Source organism: Harmonia axyridis, chromosome 2, assembly GCF_914767665.1.
Source record: "Harmonia axyridis chromosome 2, icHarAxyr1.1, whole genome shotgun sequence".
In the NCBI taxonomy this organism is placed as follows: Eukaryota; Metazoa; Arthropoda; class Insecta; order Coleoptera; family Coccinellidae; genus Harmonia; species Harmonia axyridis.
This window is the reverse complement of record NC_059502.1, coordinates 25,283,005-25,300,975: the sequence shown is the minus strand read 5'-3', so window position 1 is coordinate 25,300,975 and position 17,971 is coordinate 25,283,005.

The window sequence follows — 17,971 nt, the reverse complement described above, 5'->3', positions numbered from 1 at the left end:
CTAGGATAATATCGGAGAACGGGGATAGAACTTTTAGATGAAAAATATTTTATTTGAAACAATTACATAGTTACATAGCAACTATTAAATTGATTTTCTGAGAGAAACTCTGAGCGACTGCGCATGGTTTTTTTATTTGATTTGAAGATTCTAAATGTTCCAAAAACTCTGGAGATTTCAGGGAATTACAAAAGTTTTCAAAATGTTAAAATGCAAATAATAAACCAAAAATCTGCCTTTCACAGTAACCATAAGTCGTTTTGAAAGAAATTTGGTACAAAATCGGTAAGTGGCCCTACGAGAGATGGAGTAATATGGGAGCGGTGTAATATTTGGATTACTTCGAAATAAATAAAATATGGTTACTGATAAAAATAAACTCGGATTAATGAGGATTTTCCATTTGAAAAAATTGTCAAAAATTTGGATTTACTATAATATTTATTCATGTAATTTATATAATATGTGCACTAATAAGTGACAGAAACACGAACACTCAGTGAAAATGATTTGTTTTCAGTAATGTTTTTTTTTTGTAATCAAGTGTTCATAAAAAAAAACAACACATGATAAAATTTTCAAACTAATGACTTTCATACCCAGTTTAAACGAATAGTTGGACTGAGGAAGGCTGGACATTGCGATATTGGTGTTAGTCAGCAAGGAAGTTTAAATAATGTAATGTGGTGAGATGTTGACAGGCACATGACGAATTCTTAGAATATTAACTCGGCGTCTAGGATTGTTAGCTTTCTGAGATCGTTTCTCTATAACTGGGGCAATTGCAAACCAGTGGTTTGCCAAACATGGAAGGCAAGTTGGAATGCAAACATTTTATCGTTGAAAAAGAACTTTCGGTCTATTTTCATCACGTTCTCATTTTCAATGGGTATTACCATAGTCAACCATTCTTTCTACTATGGTATTACCTTTAACAATTGACTTGAGTAGAGTAGATGAAGAAATAGCGTGAAGATCAAGCAGTGGCGTACCCAGACATAAGCCTGGGGGGGGGAGGATAAATAAATAAATAAATATATATTTATTCTCAAATAAATTATCAATTAAATAAATAAATTAAGTTTGACTCTATGTGAATAAACATCTGAAAACCCAAAGAAGTCCATGGACTTGTGCGTGGGATATTTTTACGAACAAATCACATCAACCACAAAAACAAAAACAGGGAGAATAGACAATTTGAACACGTATCCAATGTATGACTTATTTTCAGATAAAATTTCGTCTGTTATGGAAACTATCCCAAACCTGCGACGGCTGCTGTCTTATCCATAATTTGACCTTTTTACAGTATGAGAACTGTGATGTTGTTTCTCTAATTTCGGGCAGTAATTTATTTTTTCGGCAACCGTCCGGGAAGTGCTCACTTCCCGGACGCTTTTTCTCTGAGAAAGTAGCATTTCCCGGCCTAGTCCGGAAAGTACGTACTTCCCGGACTAGGCCGGAAAAGAATCATAGAATCCATAGCAACCGAGATAACGGCTGACAGTTCATATGAAATTAGTTGTCAAAAATTTGCATGTTTTTTGATCGTAATTGCAATAAAATATGAAAAGCAGCAGCGATAGTGTTATTTTACATGGTTGCCGAAAAATATTGTACGCAACACGCCCGAAAATGGTTTTTTTGGACTCACAGACTTCCAGGACGATTTTGTCTATTCGTCCAAAAAAACCCTATTTTCCGGACTTGTTACGTAAATTACTATTATAAGAAAATAAATGAAAAAAATATTGGTTATTCGTTTCCAATATCCTTTGAATTGACATATACCTTTTTTTTTAAGATTTGAAATATTCATTGAGATTGATTTCACCTGTCGAAGTGCCAGCTGTTGAATTAAAAAAAAAAATTAAAGATTAGCCTGCATCAATTTTCAGTTTTCAAGTTTTCCAAAAAACTTTGATTAATCAAAATAAGGATTTGATTAGTTTTGGGATCATGCAACAAACATAACAAGTTGAACACTGAATATAATAGAGAATAAAACAGAAAAATTTCACGTCATCCACCTCAAAATAATCAGCAGAATATACTAAACCTACTGATCTAGGTATCTTTGTAGGTGAAATGTTAACGCAGCTAATGCCGACAAGGAGAATCTTTGCGACAAAGAGATTCTTTGAGACAAAGAGGGATAATACGATAATATTCATTTACTTTAGGGTCCTAAAAAATTGGAAAAATTGGTATCGAGTAGTTTTCATTTAGGATCTCAATAATTTTTAGCCGATTGTTCATCATCAATTTCGCATTTACCTATATCTCGTATGTAAATAATTACTAAATTCCTTGATTCAATATTTTTACGATTAAATTATTGAGAGTTGTGACTTGTAATGGATATTCCTCTTGGGGGAAATATCAAGTCTTCAATTCAGAGGTCTTTAACGACAAATTTCGATTTCTATTTAGGAATGCCGGATGGTCGAGATGTTAATAGGACCTCTTTTTTTTCTTAAAATGAACCGATGAATGTGTCAATTTCAAATGTTCCTCCAATTCAGGAACTATAACAACAAAGAATTGTAATAATTTTATCCAAACATTAATTTATTTAATTGAGAAGTCCATGATCAAAGTGGAGTAGCAGATATTGAAGATGGGGACTTAGGTCTCTAAGTCTGTGTGTATTCATTTTTCTTAACATTCTTCCTTAGGTTTCTGATACCATTTCCTAAAGTTAAAATTTTCTTTCAGTCCTTTATTGAAGATGAACCCCTTCAGGTTTCGAAACATGTCTATACGAGTTTTTTCAATAACATTTTCATCCTTTGAGGAGAAGACTGAGAGACCTTGTCCCCCTCTATAATTTAATTTTAATTTATTTGTTAGGGTATTTAGAATCAAACCTGTTACAAAAGCAACAATGGAGCGGAGTTTCCCAACTCGGTGACGTTCAAAAACGTATATTTAGAATAGGTTTGCTGTTATACATACTTTTATCAGAGCCGTATCTATAGGTACCATTATATTAGAAAGCGCCCCCCATTTTCGAATATTTTTTTTCATCCATTATATTTTCTTATAGTATTTCTTTGTATGAACAGAGTATGTACTTTAATTATGAAATTGATGTCATATATTTTCGTTAAAGCTTTAAAATAGCGATTCCTTGTCGAAAAATAGGGTGAGTCTTTCATATAAATTTTTTTCAGCCTCCACCTACTTAGTTAAATCCTTTTGAAGATGTCGCCCGAAAAGTGGCTCTTAATTTGTGAATAGTTTATATATAATTATTTTTTTTGTTACATTCATTTTATATTTGTACCACTTCTTAATAAAAATATCGTTTTGACATCTGCCTATTGGATAATTTTGGGGTCGAAAATAACTCCAACCTCCACAATTCAGGCATATTATCTGTTGATATTTCTTCTTCTCAAAAACCGTGAATTTTGGCAAAAAATTACAGGATACATTATTTGTTAAGAATGGATCAGACTATCCAAAATTAATTTTCTTATTGTAAAATATGAATAAAGGAAAAGTTATTGCGAACAAGTTTGAGAGGTGGCTTTTTCTACCCTTTGGAGTCATAGAGAAACTCCCCCAACAATTTTTTTAAATGTCTTCTCGTCCACATAAAATGTCAACTCAATTTCATTTTTGTGAATGTTTTAGTTTTCAAGAAAAAAATAAAACTACTTTTCGGGCGCCATTTTTAAGGGTCAGTAATTAGCGGGAGGGGCTGAAAAAAAAATTAAAAATACTCACCCTATTTTTTGACAAGGAATCACCTCTTAATTTTTTACGCAACTATTTATAGACACCCTGGATATATTCAATTATATTTATTGAAACCATTGAAATACACATTTCATATACATATAAAGAGATAAGTCCTGATGCAGATCTAATATATCGATCGTTATATTAATAATAATAAATATAATATTAATTAATTATTAATTAATAAATTGTATCAAAGAAAAAGAAGCCGTACTTCACACAAAAATAGATGATACCGTTTGTCGAAGAATACCGACAAGCTAAAGCGGAAAAAACTAGTGAAAATAGGGGTGAGGACACATGCCAACGAGCGACCATAATAATTGTTTTTAAACGTGGGTTTAGTGGATCGAATAACTGTTTTAACACTTTTATAATATAAGTTTTATTCTTAAACAGAACAGGAGAACAACGGCTTCCAAGTTTTTTTTTTTTTTATTCAACTTATGACGTACTACTCATAGACAAGACAAGACTATATGCGGCTGCGCAATACATGTCATTGATACAATCATAGAATATGATCAGTGTTACCACTAGGATAAATTAACTTGCCATTGTTCCCTAAACATAATAACAACACTCCCCCTCAATGGTAAGTTACCAAAAAAAATTTCTTAAAATACATTGCAGTTGATTGTAAAATTATTGAATGAACTTAGAGACAGCGGTTTCGTGAACAAATCTGCGAGTTGCAGTTTGGTTGGAATATACTTTAGTGAAACTGTTTTATCATTTATTTTGTCTCGAATGAAATGATAACGAATATCAATATGTTTGAGTCTCTTGTGGAACTCTGGGTTCCTACACACTTTGATAGCCGATTGATTATCTTCATAAATCATGACATTTAAACTATCACAAATTTTTAAATCACTAATTAAACTCTTAAGCCAACAAGCTTCACTTATGGCTAAGCTTAAAGCTATATATTCCGCTTCTGTTGAAGACAGAGCTACGGATGATTGTTTTCTAGAGCACCAACTGACTGTGCACCCAAAAACTTTAAATACATAACCAGACGTAGATTTCCTGTCTGTTCTATCCCCAGCCCAATCTGCATCAGCATATCCTTCAATTTCATTCTGAAAATCAGTTTTTCTAAAAACTAAACTTAAATTTTGTGTTTTTTGAACATATCTTAAAACTCGTTTAATCGATTGCCAAAGTTGTGAACTTGCAGTTGATTGATATCTACTTAGGATACTTATGCTTATACATAGATCTGGGCGAGAGCATAACATGGCATACATTATAGAACCTATTGCTGCTCTACATCTTTCTTCAATTTCTATACTTTCAGAATTTTTGCGTTTAAGATCATCATGTCTAAAATTTGGTTCCATAGGGGTATTACAAGGTTTACAGTTTTCCATTTTAAAAATTTTCAACATTTTCTTTAGATATAAAGTTTGGTTGATTATGATTTCATTTTTCAATACATTTTGTGTGATGTGCATACCCAAAAAATAACTGATACCTCCTAAGTCTTTCATTTTAAAGTGTTGATTCAAAGTAACTTTTAGATCATCAACCTCTTTTTCATCTGATCCGGCAATTAATAGATCATCAACATAGATCAATACAAAAATCTTTGAACAGCCTGAAATTTTGTAGTAAATACAGTATTCATTTTGAGATCTTACAAAGTTCAATGTCATCATTAAATCATTAAATTTTTTATACCAATTTTTTGGTGAGGATCGTAATCCATATAAGGACTTCCTTAGCTTTGCAAATTTTCCTGTGTCAGTATTAAAACCTTTAGGTAATAAAATATATACATCATCATCTATTTCTCCATTTAAAAAAGCACTACATACATCAAGTTGATGTATCCTGAAATTTAAATTATTGCATATAGCTAAGAAAATTCTTACAGAAGTTAATTTCGCTACTGGACTATAAATATCGCCGTTTAATGGAATTGTCTGTTGAAAACCTTTTGCAACAAGTCTTGCTTTGAATTTCGTGACACTACCGAACTCGTCTTTCTTCCTCTTATACACCCATTTGCACTCTATGACAGGCCTTTTAACATCACTATCACACACTACTTCAAACGATTCATTTTCTTGCAACGATTTTACTTCCTCCTCCATTGCCTTCCTCCATTGCTCAGCCTCAACGCTTTTCATAGCATCTTCATAGCATGTTGGTTCGTCATCTTCTGTAACTGTCAACAACAAACTATCCAAATCCATTTCAAAATCTTCAAACCTTGGGTTTCCTCTTAAGTTTCTTCTCAGGTTATATCTTCCATTCACTATTTCTTCACTGATTTCTGGATCCAACTCTTCTTCATCGGTAATTGTCTCTTCATCGTGTACAATATTATCAATTTGGGTATCTTCTAACTCCAAGTCTTGATTTTCTTCAATATTACAGAATTCAGTTATTTTACCTTTTGTTTCTTGAACTTTTTCTGGTAGGAATATTACATCCCTCTGTATGACAACCTTGTTTTTATCAGGTAAATACACTCTAAATCCCTTTGTGTCTTCTCCATAACCAAGGAAGTATCCTTGTTCATTTTTTGTGTCCCACTTCAATCTATTTTCCTTAGGTACTAGTACTGAAACTCTACTTCCAAAAATATTAAAATTTTCCATCTTATATTCCTTTTGATTCCATAATTCAAAAGGAGTTTTAAACTGAACAATGCTTGGACCAGAGCGATTCAGAACATATGTAGCGGTATTTATTGCTTCTGCCCAAAACATTTTTGTCAAATTTTTATTGCTATGTAACATTGTCCTGGCTGCTTCAACCAATGTTCGGTTTTCTCGTTCCGCCCTTCCATTTTGTTGGGGAGTATATACCACTGTGCGTTGGTGGCATATACCTCTGCTTTGCAGACATTCCGTTACCTGTTTGTTCACAAATTCTAAACCATTGTCTGTCCTCAAAACTTTCATCTTTGCACCAGTTTGCCTTTCTGCCATAGATATATAATTTTCAATTGCTTTTGCTACTTCAGATTTCTGCTTTAGGAAATAAACATGTCTATATGAGGTGTAGTCATCTTTAAATAATAAAAAATATCGAGCTCCTCCTAACGAAGGTGTTTCCATAGGACCACACACATCTGCATGAACTAGCTCTAAAGGTACAGTAGCTCGTGATTCACTATGTTGAAATTTTAATTTATGTTGTTTGCCCGATAAACAGTATTCACAAATAAATTCATTGTTTATATACTCAACATTCATTTTTTTAAGGAAATCTTTGATGTACTTAATATTTTGATGTGCTAATCTGTGATGCCAAGTCTCTAAATTTTCTATATTTTTAACTGTCATACATTCAGAAATATTATTAGTTAATTCATTTTCTATTTTGTTTTCATACATTTCCTTCTTGAACTGCATTTTATATAATTTATTCTGTCTTAGTGCCTGGGCTCTAATATTTCCATATTTATCAAAAAACTTACATGATGAATTATCAGATGACATGAAATATCCCTTATCAAGAGCACATCCAGCCGAGAATAAATTAAATTTTAGGTCAGGTATATACAAAACATTCGATAATGACGTTTCAATGAATTTTCTTCCATTATAGGACCACATTTTAATATTTCCATATCCTCTTACCTCCAATGTTTGCCCATTTCCAACTTGCACCATCCTAGGGGTTCGATCCTCGAACATTTTCTCGAACAAGCTTCTATCCCATGTCATATGTTCAGTGGCTCCCGAGTCAAGGTACCAATCACCTGATTTTACACCATCTGAATATACCATAAAAGCGTTGTGTTCCACTTCTTCTTTGACAGGATTCTTATTCGACGGTTCTTCCTTTTTCTTCTTGATCCAACAAGTCTGAACTAGATGTCCTTGTTTTCGGCAGTAACTGCAAAATTTATTTGTTTTATCAGCCTTATCATTCTTAGAGTTCTTAGTTCGAAAGTAACAGTTCTTTGCTATGTGACCAGCTTTTGCACAGATGTAGCATTTTTTGGTTGGATTATTCTGAGAACTCGTTTTGCTTACTAGTGCTGTTGTCGACTCTACTGTTTTGCATCTTTCTTCTTCAAGCAATAATCTAGAGGTTAACTCTTCCAATGTTTGATTTTTATCTGGAACTGACTCCCATGCTGATCTGAAGTGTTTAAAATGTTCTGGCAAGGTCATCAAGATTTTAGTAATTATCATTTTATCTGACAGAACTTCACCTGCAGTCTTTAATTTGGTTTTTATTTCCTCAATTTTGGATATAAATGTATTCACAGAGGAATCAAAGTCGAGCATGAAAAACCTTTGTTGTAGCAAATGCACACTTACAACTGATTCTTTATCATATACCGTTTTTAATTTGGTCCACATTTCTTTCGCAGATTCACATGACAGTAAGTGAGTTAGAGGACCTTCTTCCATACGTGTAACCAACAATTCTTGAGTTTTTGCGTCGTCCTTGAGCCATTTGTTAAGTTCATCTCCTGAACTGGGTTTTATTCTTGAACCATCCGCGATCTCGAAAAGACCTCGTCCTTTTAATATAATACTGGTTTGAAACTTCCATATGGGCCAATTATCACCATTTAATTTTAATGTCGTCGTGGTCGTGTTATCTGCCATTTTACACCACACGTGGTTTTTTCGATTTTACTTTTCACACACTCGAAAAACGTATCGTTAAATTGTTTTTATTCCAGTTGCACGACTGGGCACATAACCTGTTTTTAAACGTGGGTTTAGTGGATCGAATAACTGTTTTAACACTTTTATAATATAAGTTTTATTCTTAAACAGAACAGGAGAACAACGGCTTCCAAGTTTTTTTTTTTTTTTATTCAACTTATGACGTACTACTCATAGACAAGACAAGACTATATGCGGCTGCGCAATACATGTCATTGATACAATCATAGAATATGATCAGTGTTACCACTAGGATAAATTAACTTGCCATTGTTCCCTAAACATAATAACAACAATAATTATGATCTGAATGCGGCACCTTTGCACAAAGCCATATTTATATTATTTCTTACCATCTATTTAAGATTTGTTGATCTTGTAATTATTTTAGGCTTAGTACGCAAATTCTAGAGAAAGCTAGCAATATGTTAAATATTTCCAGATTCCTCGGCATCACTCGTTGCGAGGCGTATATAATATGAAAACCGAGTTGTGATCCTTCGAATTCTATTTCGCCTGGTGCCAATTTTTTTTTATTTTATATTTTTGGGCGTCCCTGCGGACCTTACGCCCGTGGCAAGTGCTACCTTTGCCACGCCCTAGATACGGCTCTGACTTTTATATTGAAAAAATAAAATGCTTCATATCTTCAGGGTTGCATTTCGATTCAGCGCCTTTCGAACATCCCTCACAAAATTCAATCCTGGGTGCTCCCTTGGCTGCACTGGTATACCGATATTCACAATTTCTCCTATACACTGTGTCCGTAATGTATGGAACAAATTCATTTTTAGCTAAACAGACCATTTTAAGAAATAATCCTGAAACACGTCGATTTTTTATTTGAATTTACCGTATTTTAAGATAATAATCTAATATACAAGGTGAATTACTTTCGAGTAATGACGTCACCGTCATTTTTTTTTAATGGAACACCCCCATTTTGTCTCAATTTTCCGATTACTCTAGCTGAGCTGATTCCAAAAATGTATCACATGTCGATTCCAATTGGTACAGGGTGGACAAAAATACAATAGTTTTGTGTGTGCCTATAAAGTAATTAACAATATTATCAAAAATTCTTATTGCCTAGCGGCAATTGGTTTGAATGTAACACCCTGTAGTTTGTCACATTTTTAGATTAATAAAAATGAGCTGTTTCCAAACATGTTCTGTACTTGTGGTCTAGCAGACAGAATATGAAAGAAATTATTTCTCATCAATTTAAAAAAAACATAGTCGTCTAGTTTTTTGTGAAATGTCATTATTTGTTTAGTAATTTATTGGTGTTCAATGCCAGTTTGGTACTACAATATTTTTGGTATTCATGAATGTTTCAATTATTGCTTAGATTTAATTTATTATTTATGTCCACCCTGTACCAATTGGAATCAACATGTGATACATTTTTAGAATCAGCTCAGCTAGAGTAATCGGAAAATCGAGACAAAATGGGGGTGTTCCATCAAAAAAAATGACGGTGACGTCATAACTCGAAAGTAATTCACCCTGTTTATTAGATTATTATTTTAAAATACGGTAAATTAAAATAAAAATCGACGTGTTTCAGGATTATTTCTTAAAATGGTCTGTTTAGCTAAAAATGAATTTGTTCCATACACTACGGACACAGTGTATATACTTTATGGAAGGAAATAACAGAAATGAAAATATATGTTGCCTACGTGATGAATTTTCAATATGTGGGAATTCTAATTGCGGTTGATTCACTAGTCTTAACTATGTCAATTGCTTTCGTTGAAATTTATACGTCAAATAATAATTAATGCAGACGAGAAAAATTAATCCCATATCGTCGAAGTGGATAGCGAAGTGGATTTATGGTGTTTGAAGGATTGATGACTTGAACGACATTTTAGCCACTAAAATGAGTTGATAGATCACTCCAGCTGTTAAGTTTGCCAACGATGGTTCGAAAGTACAGTCCATTCAGGAATTATTGACATCGAAGTAGGCCATGAATGTCTAGTCGGGGCTTTATTTCTGGTTACAAAAATATCACTAAAAATTGCTATGGTTCATCATAGAAATAACCAGTTTAAATTATTTTCATCATTTTTGTATCCGAAAGATCCTGAATTTTCGAAATTACGATTATTACGAGGGGACGCATACAGTCATGATTTCATAAATTGAAATTCAGATTATATAACGTAAAAATATAGTGAAATGCTATCTCATTTCAAGGAAATCCAATGAAGAGATATCTATTCATTTAAGAGTCGCCCACGAAAGATCCCATTGAAGATCATTAAAATATGCATATTCCTTTTCACCGAAATCTCTTCAAAAATAGTTGCATTACTGATGGACACTGGATACCAACCTGCTTGCAAAATTCTTATCAAATAACTCTTATGGATCATTTTAACTGTGGTGTCTAAACTGCTGAAGAAAACAGAAAAAACTAGTTGATAAATTTAAATATTGTAGCTTAGTGAATGGAAGGGCCATATCATAAGACAGAAATAAAATTCAAAGAATCCATTTAGTATATGAAAAATTTTGACATCACAGTTGTACTGTAACTTTCAAAATTGGAACCAATTTATCAGCCGATGTGTAAATTACTTTCTAAAGTCACTATTCATTGAAACTGTTCATGACATGAATGATTGATTAAACTTGTATGAAAAATATAGGTACTATTTGTACTCGAGTTTTCTGTTTTTTATTGAAATGCTTTTATACTAGTTTCTATTATATTACATGAATTATTTTGCCCATAACAGCTTTAACTCACTCACTGAAAGCATTTTTGCATGAAATCATTTTTAATTTGTGAATTTTAAAATTTTATTGCATTCTATTATTATCTTCAAGTGGGTAAGAGGTGAAGAAATTCTTGAAGTTACTCTTCTGAATATATTTTTCGATTAGAATTTATTAGATTTTTGGATTACTCATTGAAGAACAAAAAACAGATATAACAATACTTAATACTTTTAATATAGAATATAAATAAACTATAGATGCAATGCCAAGACTTTATTTAGCAATCCAATTATAAAATAATTCTCTCTTCATAAATTTATATAATCCTCATGATCACCACTGTCAAAACAAAACATCCAGGTAAAAATCCAACAATCCAGCTTCCAAAATAGTGCTCCTTCTACTTTTACCCTTGAATATACTTGAAAAACGTTTTTTTTTTCTTTCTAGAGTCTACTGTTGAATAATGCTGGCATTTTCAAATAACCTGCAAGTTTCCTCCAGATAAATGAATTTCACATTTTGTTGCAAATATTCTCTGTATTCACCATAAAATCGTACTCAACTTATTATATTTTTCTGTTTATCAATAAGAATTTTCCTTTTATTAACTGTTTTGAATTTGTTACCAATTAGGTTTATGTAATGTTGACGTTGATTGATTAAAATCCAGATTCTTTTTTGGTCAAATTTTATCCAGACTGATATATTGGTTGCTTTTGATAACAATCAAATCATTCAATGATTCTTTGAAGGTGAAATCCTATTGCACAGATTTTCTTCCACTAATAATTCAGGCTGTAATGACTTGTCTTCTTCTTTTTTCAAACAGTACTGTGAGAAATACTCAAATAAACCAATCAATGTGTGTTTGAAATTGAAACAACTTTTAAGTTTGAAAATTTCTTCGATCAAAACCAATAACACAAACAAACTGAAATCTAACCTCCTGTCAATGACATTTCCAATGCCAACCCGAAATCTGCAATTAAAATGTTACTGAATGAGCCAGTACCAACTTAATTTCGATTTTCCAAAGCCACCCGGGATGTCAATAATTCCTGAATGGACTGAATGTATTTTTATTATATCATTATATGCAATTACCTATGGGTAATATTTTGAGAATGCGGGGTTTTATAGACATATATTCGTAGCATAAACTGGGTGATCGACCAAGATGCACCCCTAGAAAAATATTATAATTGCGTCCATTCTTGTTTTTCCTTATAGTGACTCAAATTCAAAATATGTAATGATTTATGAAAAATTGCCTCTATATCATTATTGTGCTAACATTCATATTTCACTGAATAATTCTTTAATAAAATAACAATTCGAGAATCTTAAATATATACAGGATGAATCTATCGGTCGATAACTCAAGGAAATTCTGAGAACAAAAATTATTCAAATTTTGACGGAATGGATAGTACTCAGCGCATAAATTTAATTTATTTTTGACTCTACAGGTGGGTCCTAAAGTGGTGGATCATCCTGGTTTTTCAAATGAGAATGCCAAATTTTTTTTTATTATACTCATCATGCCTTGAATTTCTTTTATCTGTCGGATAGCCTCGTGAGTAGTTTTCGTTTTTTGAGAATCTCGAGAAGGAATGGTTCTTGATGAAAATTGGCCATTTGAAAAAATTTGTCCACGAAATTATTCCACAAGATGTTTCAAAATTAGGGTTTAACAACAAACTTCTGAAGAACCCAGTATAGTAACAAATGAGCCAGCATCCAACAAAATATTGAATATGCAAGTTGAAATTAATGAAGAATTTCGAAAATTGAGCTGAAAATAAGAAAACTATGAGACTTCAAATTTCACCAAATATCAACTTGTTGCGTTTATTTTGCAACTGAATGTATATTCAGACTACATATGTTTCTGTTTTTTCACCTGGTTTCCATTTAATTTAATCAAAAGTGATATTTCCAAATGTTTTGATGTTTTCTTCGATATGGCTTATCTTTAATTCATATTATCGGAGGGTATCAACCTACAGATAATATCCATTTAAGATAAATCAAAATCAATTATCAAAATATTTTGAAACATTCATTTTGAAATGGAGACTATAAGTGAGAAAACAGAAAAATTATCTGAATTCTATTATTATTATTTAAATAATTATAATAATTAATAAGTTTGCAGTCATCTTAGCAGATCATATGAATGATAAATATTGATGAGACTTTTTCAACTGAAAAGATACAGTAATTTCGAACTTCTCAGTATAATTCAGGTTTTGTTTTATTTTGTCAAAATTAATATTTGATATTTCCAAATATTTTGACCATTTTTTGATTTGGCTTTTCTTTAATTGATATTGTCAGTATTAAGTAGAGTTGAGTAATCTCATCTCTTTGAAATATATACCTATGCGTGAAAAGTATAATGTCAGCTTTCGTACAAACCATGAAATGCCAAGCATTTTGAAAACTATTCATTTTAGATACCTACAACACGTTTCAACAAAAAATAAAGGTTACTCGCTAGGCTGTCCGACATGCAAAAAATATTCAGGGCATGCCATTTAAAAAACTGGACTTTCCGAAATTTTTTCGAAGTCATTTTTAGAAAATTGTAGTGTCTGTCGGACTGCCTGTGGAGTGATCCGTAAATTTTCAGGAATTCAATAAAAAAATTCAGACAATTATGTCTAACGGTTTTCAAGATATGATCTTGTTTGAACAATTATATCCATGAAATTTGGAGATAAAAGTTGCCTTTTCGAAATCAGAATTTCATGGAGATTATGAGTACGATATAAAAATTGGGCATTGTCATTTGAAAAACAAGGTGGTATCGTATTCCACCACTTTCGGACCAATTCGTAGGGCGTAGAGCCAAAAATTTTTTAAACTTATGCGCGGAGTACTGCTGATTCCGTCAAAATTTGAATTAGTCTCCCAGTTAAAAATTTCCAAGAGTTATCGACCGATCGATCACTATTGACTCGCCCTGTGTATTCAAGATTCAATAAATATAGTCTTAATATCTGTCTTTGACCTAATAAACATATTTATTGGATCTTGAACAATTATTGCTACACCCTTTACAACTGCGAGTACAACTGTTGAAATTTTCATTAAGATTCCACAAAGAAAAGAATAATTCTTCTCGTTTTTTCTTTTGTAGTTGCTCAATCCAGTACGTCTTTTCAGAGAGAAAAGTAAATTCAAATAAAGCCATCCCAGTGTTATTTCAAGAATCCAATATGAATGAGACCCATTTGTCGAAATTAATATCTAAGGTTTTCTGTTAGGGGAAGATTAATTTGGGCGTCTGGCTACTCTGTTAACAATTCTCATGTCAATACTGACTTAGTCGAGCAGTTTGCTGAAACTCTCACGCTGTTTTCAACTTTTCCCCCCTTTTCATGAGTTCAGGATTTTTTCCAAGAACTATTAATGTGATTAGAAAGGACGAAAAAAGGTTTCAGACGATTTGCATTTCATTTGATCGAGTATTGTAATTGGAATTTTCTCAAGTCTTTTCATTCAAGAAAAATTACGTTAATGACCTACGTTTTTTAGATGAAATTTGTTGAATATCGAGAAATGATCATTTAAATAATGCTCTCAGTGGTAGACTCGAAATACTTTTTGTCAAGGTGGCACAATATTTTCACGCTAGTTTGAGTGTCATCCACTACGCTTGACAATAAAGAATGGTAGTGCCAATTTAAGGACTAAATTGATTTCGTCGATGCTTTTCAGTGTGCTTTCATCAAAAATATTCAACCAGAACGAGAAAAACACTGACTTGAAGTCAGGAGCTTCTGAGCTCTTTAAAATATCTATTCATTCAATTTTTAAAAGAAATTTCGTGAAAATATTCGAATTGATTACAATTCATGAAGTGTCAAATTTGGTTATCGAAACAATGAATTTTAGTTTCTTTCTGTGTTCTCCGGAAGTAACAAACTATTAGGAAACTGATGGGAACTTATCATCCTATTTTTTTTTGTTTCATCTGAATCCGAGAGATTTCCCACATTTTCCCGGACACCCTGTATAAATTCTTGACTTCTTTATTGTGCTTGCAAGGCATTTCAACCGTGAACCATGGGATGCGGTGACAATGGATTTGATAATATTCCATGAATGTAATTCGATATAACAATTCATTATCAGAAGTGAATTTGGTTGATTGTGAATCAGACTGATTAAATATGGAAATTGAATTTAATTGTATAAATGAATTACTCAGAAGCGAGAGAACAAAAATCATGAACCTAGGATAATGAGTCAAGTGAAATTTATTTATTGTTGTGTTATTTTCAATAACAAATTCTTGATTTAGTTCATCGCCGTCTGAAATTTCAACAATTCAGTCTTCGAAACGTGTTGCTATACTCAATACTTGAAATCAAGTCAAGCTCAAGCCAAGTAGTAGTTTTTCAATCTCAAGTCAAGTCAATTATTTATTTATTAATTAGGTATTTGAATTCTGTCAAGCTATTTGATTTTTAGCATTGTGTAGTGTCACATTAATAAAAATTGATGAAATGAGAAGGAAAAAAAGCACTTTTATTAAACTATATTGTAGAAAAGAAGCGAAAATACCAACTACATTGAAATGGGATCCAAAAATATATCACTATAAATCATAACAAAATAAGGAATATGAAAAAATAAAGTTTCCCAATATTAAGAAACCTCCAAGCTCTGTTTGATTACATGATTAGGCTTTTAGGTTTTGCTAACTTGATGTTGAGCTAATAGAAGCCGCGATTTCTCTGACAATTTGAGAGGAAAATATGTTTCAATAGGATAATAAATAACCCTAAAATTAAGGCCGGAAATAAATCTAAAGTTCCAAAGTCTCCCTTAATATCTTTGATTATTTCCAAAAGCGAGGTATCGCTGCAAAAGTTTTACGAGATAAAATGATCAAATACAGAATTCTTTGAATATGACTGTTCGAGGTTCTAAATACAAGATGCTTTTCGAAATTTGATCTGAAATACTATGATAAATATAAAATACGTGTCTTATGAAAACGTTTTTTTTCAATTTTCAGATTTCAGATTTCATAATCTACTAGCAGATTTGGAGTGTGGAGTTCCTCAGAGGAACTCCACAACCGATTTTAAATTTAGTCGAATAAGTGGAACCAACCTTAACACGCATAGTTCTCTGATGGAGATAGCTACGCAACCAATCAAGAAATATTCCCCTGAATCCCAAGCTGTAACATTTATTCAAAATGAATTCAAAAGAAAGCGTGTCGAAGGCACAAGACAAATCAAAAAACAAATATGATACAAGATACTAGAAGAACTTATATACCTACATATAAAGCTGTTACTTCTATGAAAATAGTCTATTTAATAATAATAATCGTCTTTATTGGGCGAAAGTTTAGCTTACGCTACTCTTACACTTTAACCCACAGCCACAATATTACAATATATCCCAAACAAGAAAATCAACATTTATGATTAACAAGAAGAAATTAAAATTAAACAATTATATACTGGCATTTATGAAGTAGTAAAACCCTGGCTGAATAGAAGTGATTTTTTAATTTTTGACTTGAAAACCTTCAATGATGTTGCTTTCATATCATGATCGATATCATTGTAAATAAATGGGGCCTGATATGAGAAGGAACTCTCAAATTAAGATGTTATGTGGCGTGGGATACTGATACCTGACGAACTGCGGACATTGACACTGTGCACATTTCGTCTATAAATGATTTTTTGATGCAGATATTTTTGTTTCATTTTTTCATTTGTTTCATATTTTTTTGCCGTTGCAGCTTTAGCATCGATTTAAATTCTAGTCATTTTCTGTCGCAATCAGCTCAATACATTCAATTCATTTTGATATTTCGTTTCTATGGTCATAGCCGGAAATCCGGCCTCAAATTGATATGATGTACTGAAGGGGAGGATGACTTTTATAGCTACATCAAACAGGCTTGTTAGTTTTCAGCAACATAGTGTCAGAATTTCATCAACTGCTTGCGTTTGAAACTATTTTTCACTTACGTATCTTCCGATAAATTAATGAGTTTTTCATTCGATTTTGTTGACATAATACTTAGTAGGTTGTCTTGAAAAAGATACAAATACAATTCAGCGAGTCGAGCTTTTTAATTTCTCCTTTGATAACTATATCACGAAAAAAGTTGTTTTTTTAACAATGACAAAGGGTGGGAACTGCGCACAGTATATTCTTTGGCTGCACTGGGTTGTCTAAAAGTTTTTCGAAAAAATCATACTTGGCATTCATAATACGACTCTTCCGTAACATGAGCTTTTTCTAGAACCCACGAATTTTGTCGTCAACTGCACAAATGTCTGATTCGTTGGAACCTTTAAAATACAAATTGAGTTCGTTTAACTTAGAACAAATATCCGTCAAAATGTGAGCTTCAGAATAAATTCTTCATTCAGTAGATATTTGATATGTTCAGTTTTCCTTCCAAGTAGATTATAACCTCATTACGAAATTCCACCAATCGTATTATACTGCACGGAAGATCAATGGGCAAAATAGGCAAAGGATGGAAGACCACATTCAAGGAGACTTACATACTTGAACTTGACTCGACTTGATTTGAGATATTTATCGCTTGAATCGATATCAAGCTACTATATATTACTTGAGTTGAGCTTGATATGTATGAGTGGCACAGCATATATTTCAGTAATCTCGTGGGCGCTCAGACAAAATAAGGGGGTACCCCGAGCTTCGAGATGACTGAAGCTATCTCCAGCAGTGGCGTAACTAGAGTTGACTCATTTATAAAAATTTAAATATTCTGCTTCTTTTTTCAAAGTGGGGTCGTTTACCCCCACAAAAGCAGAATC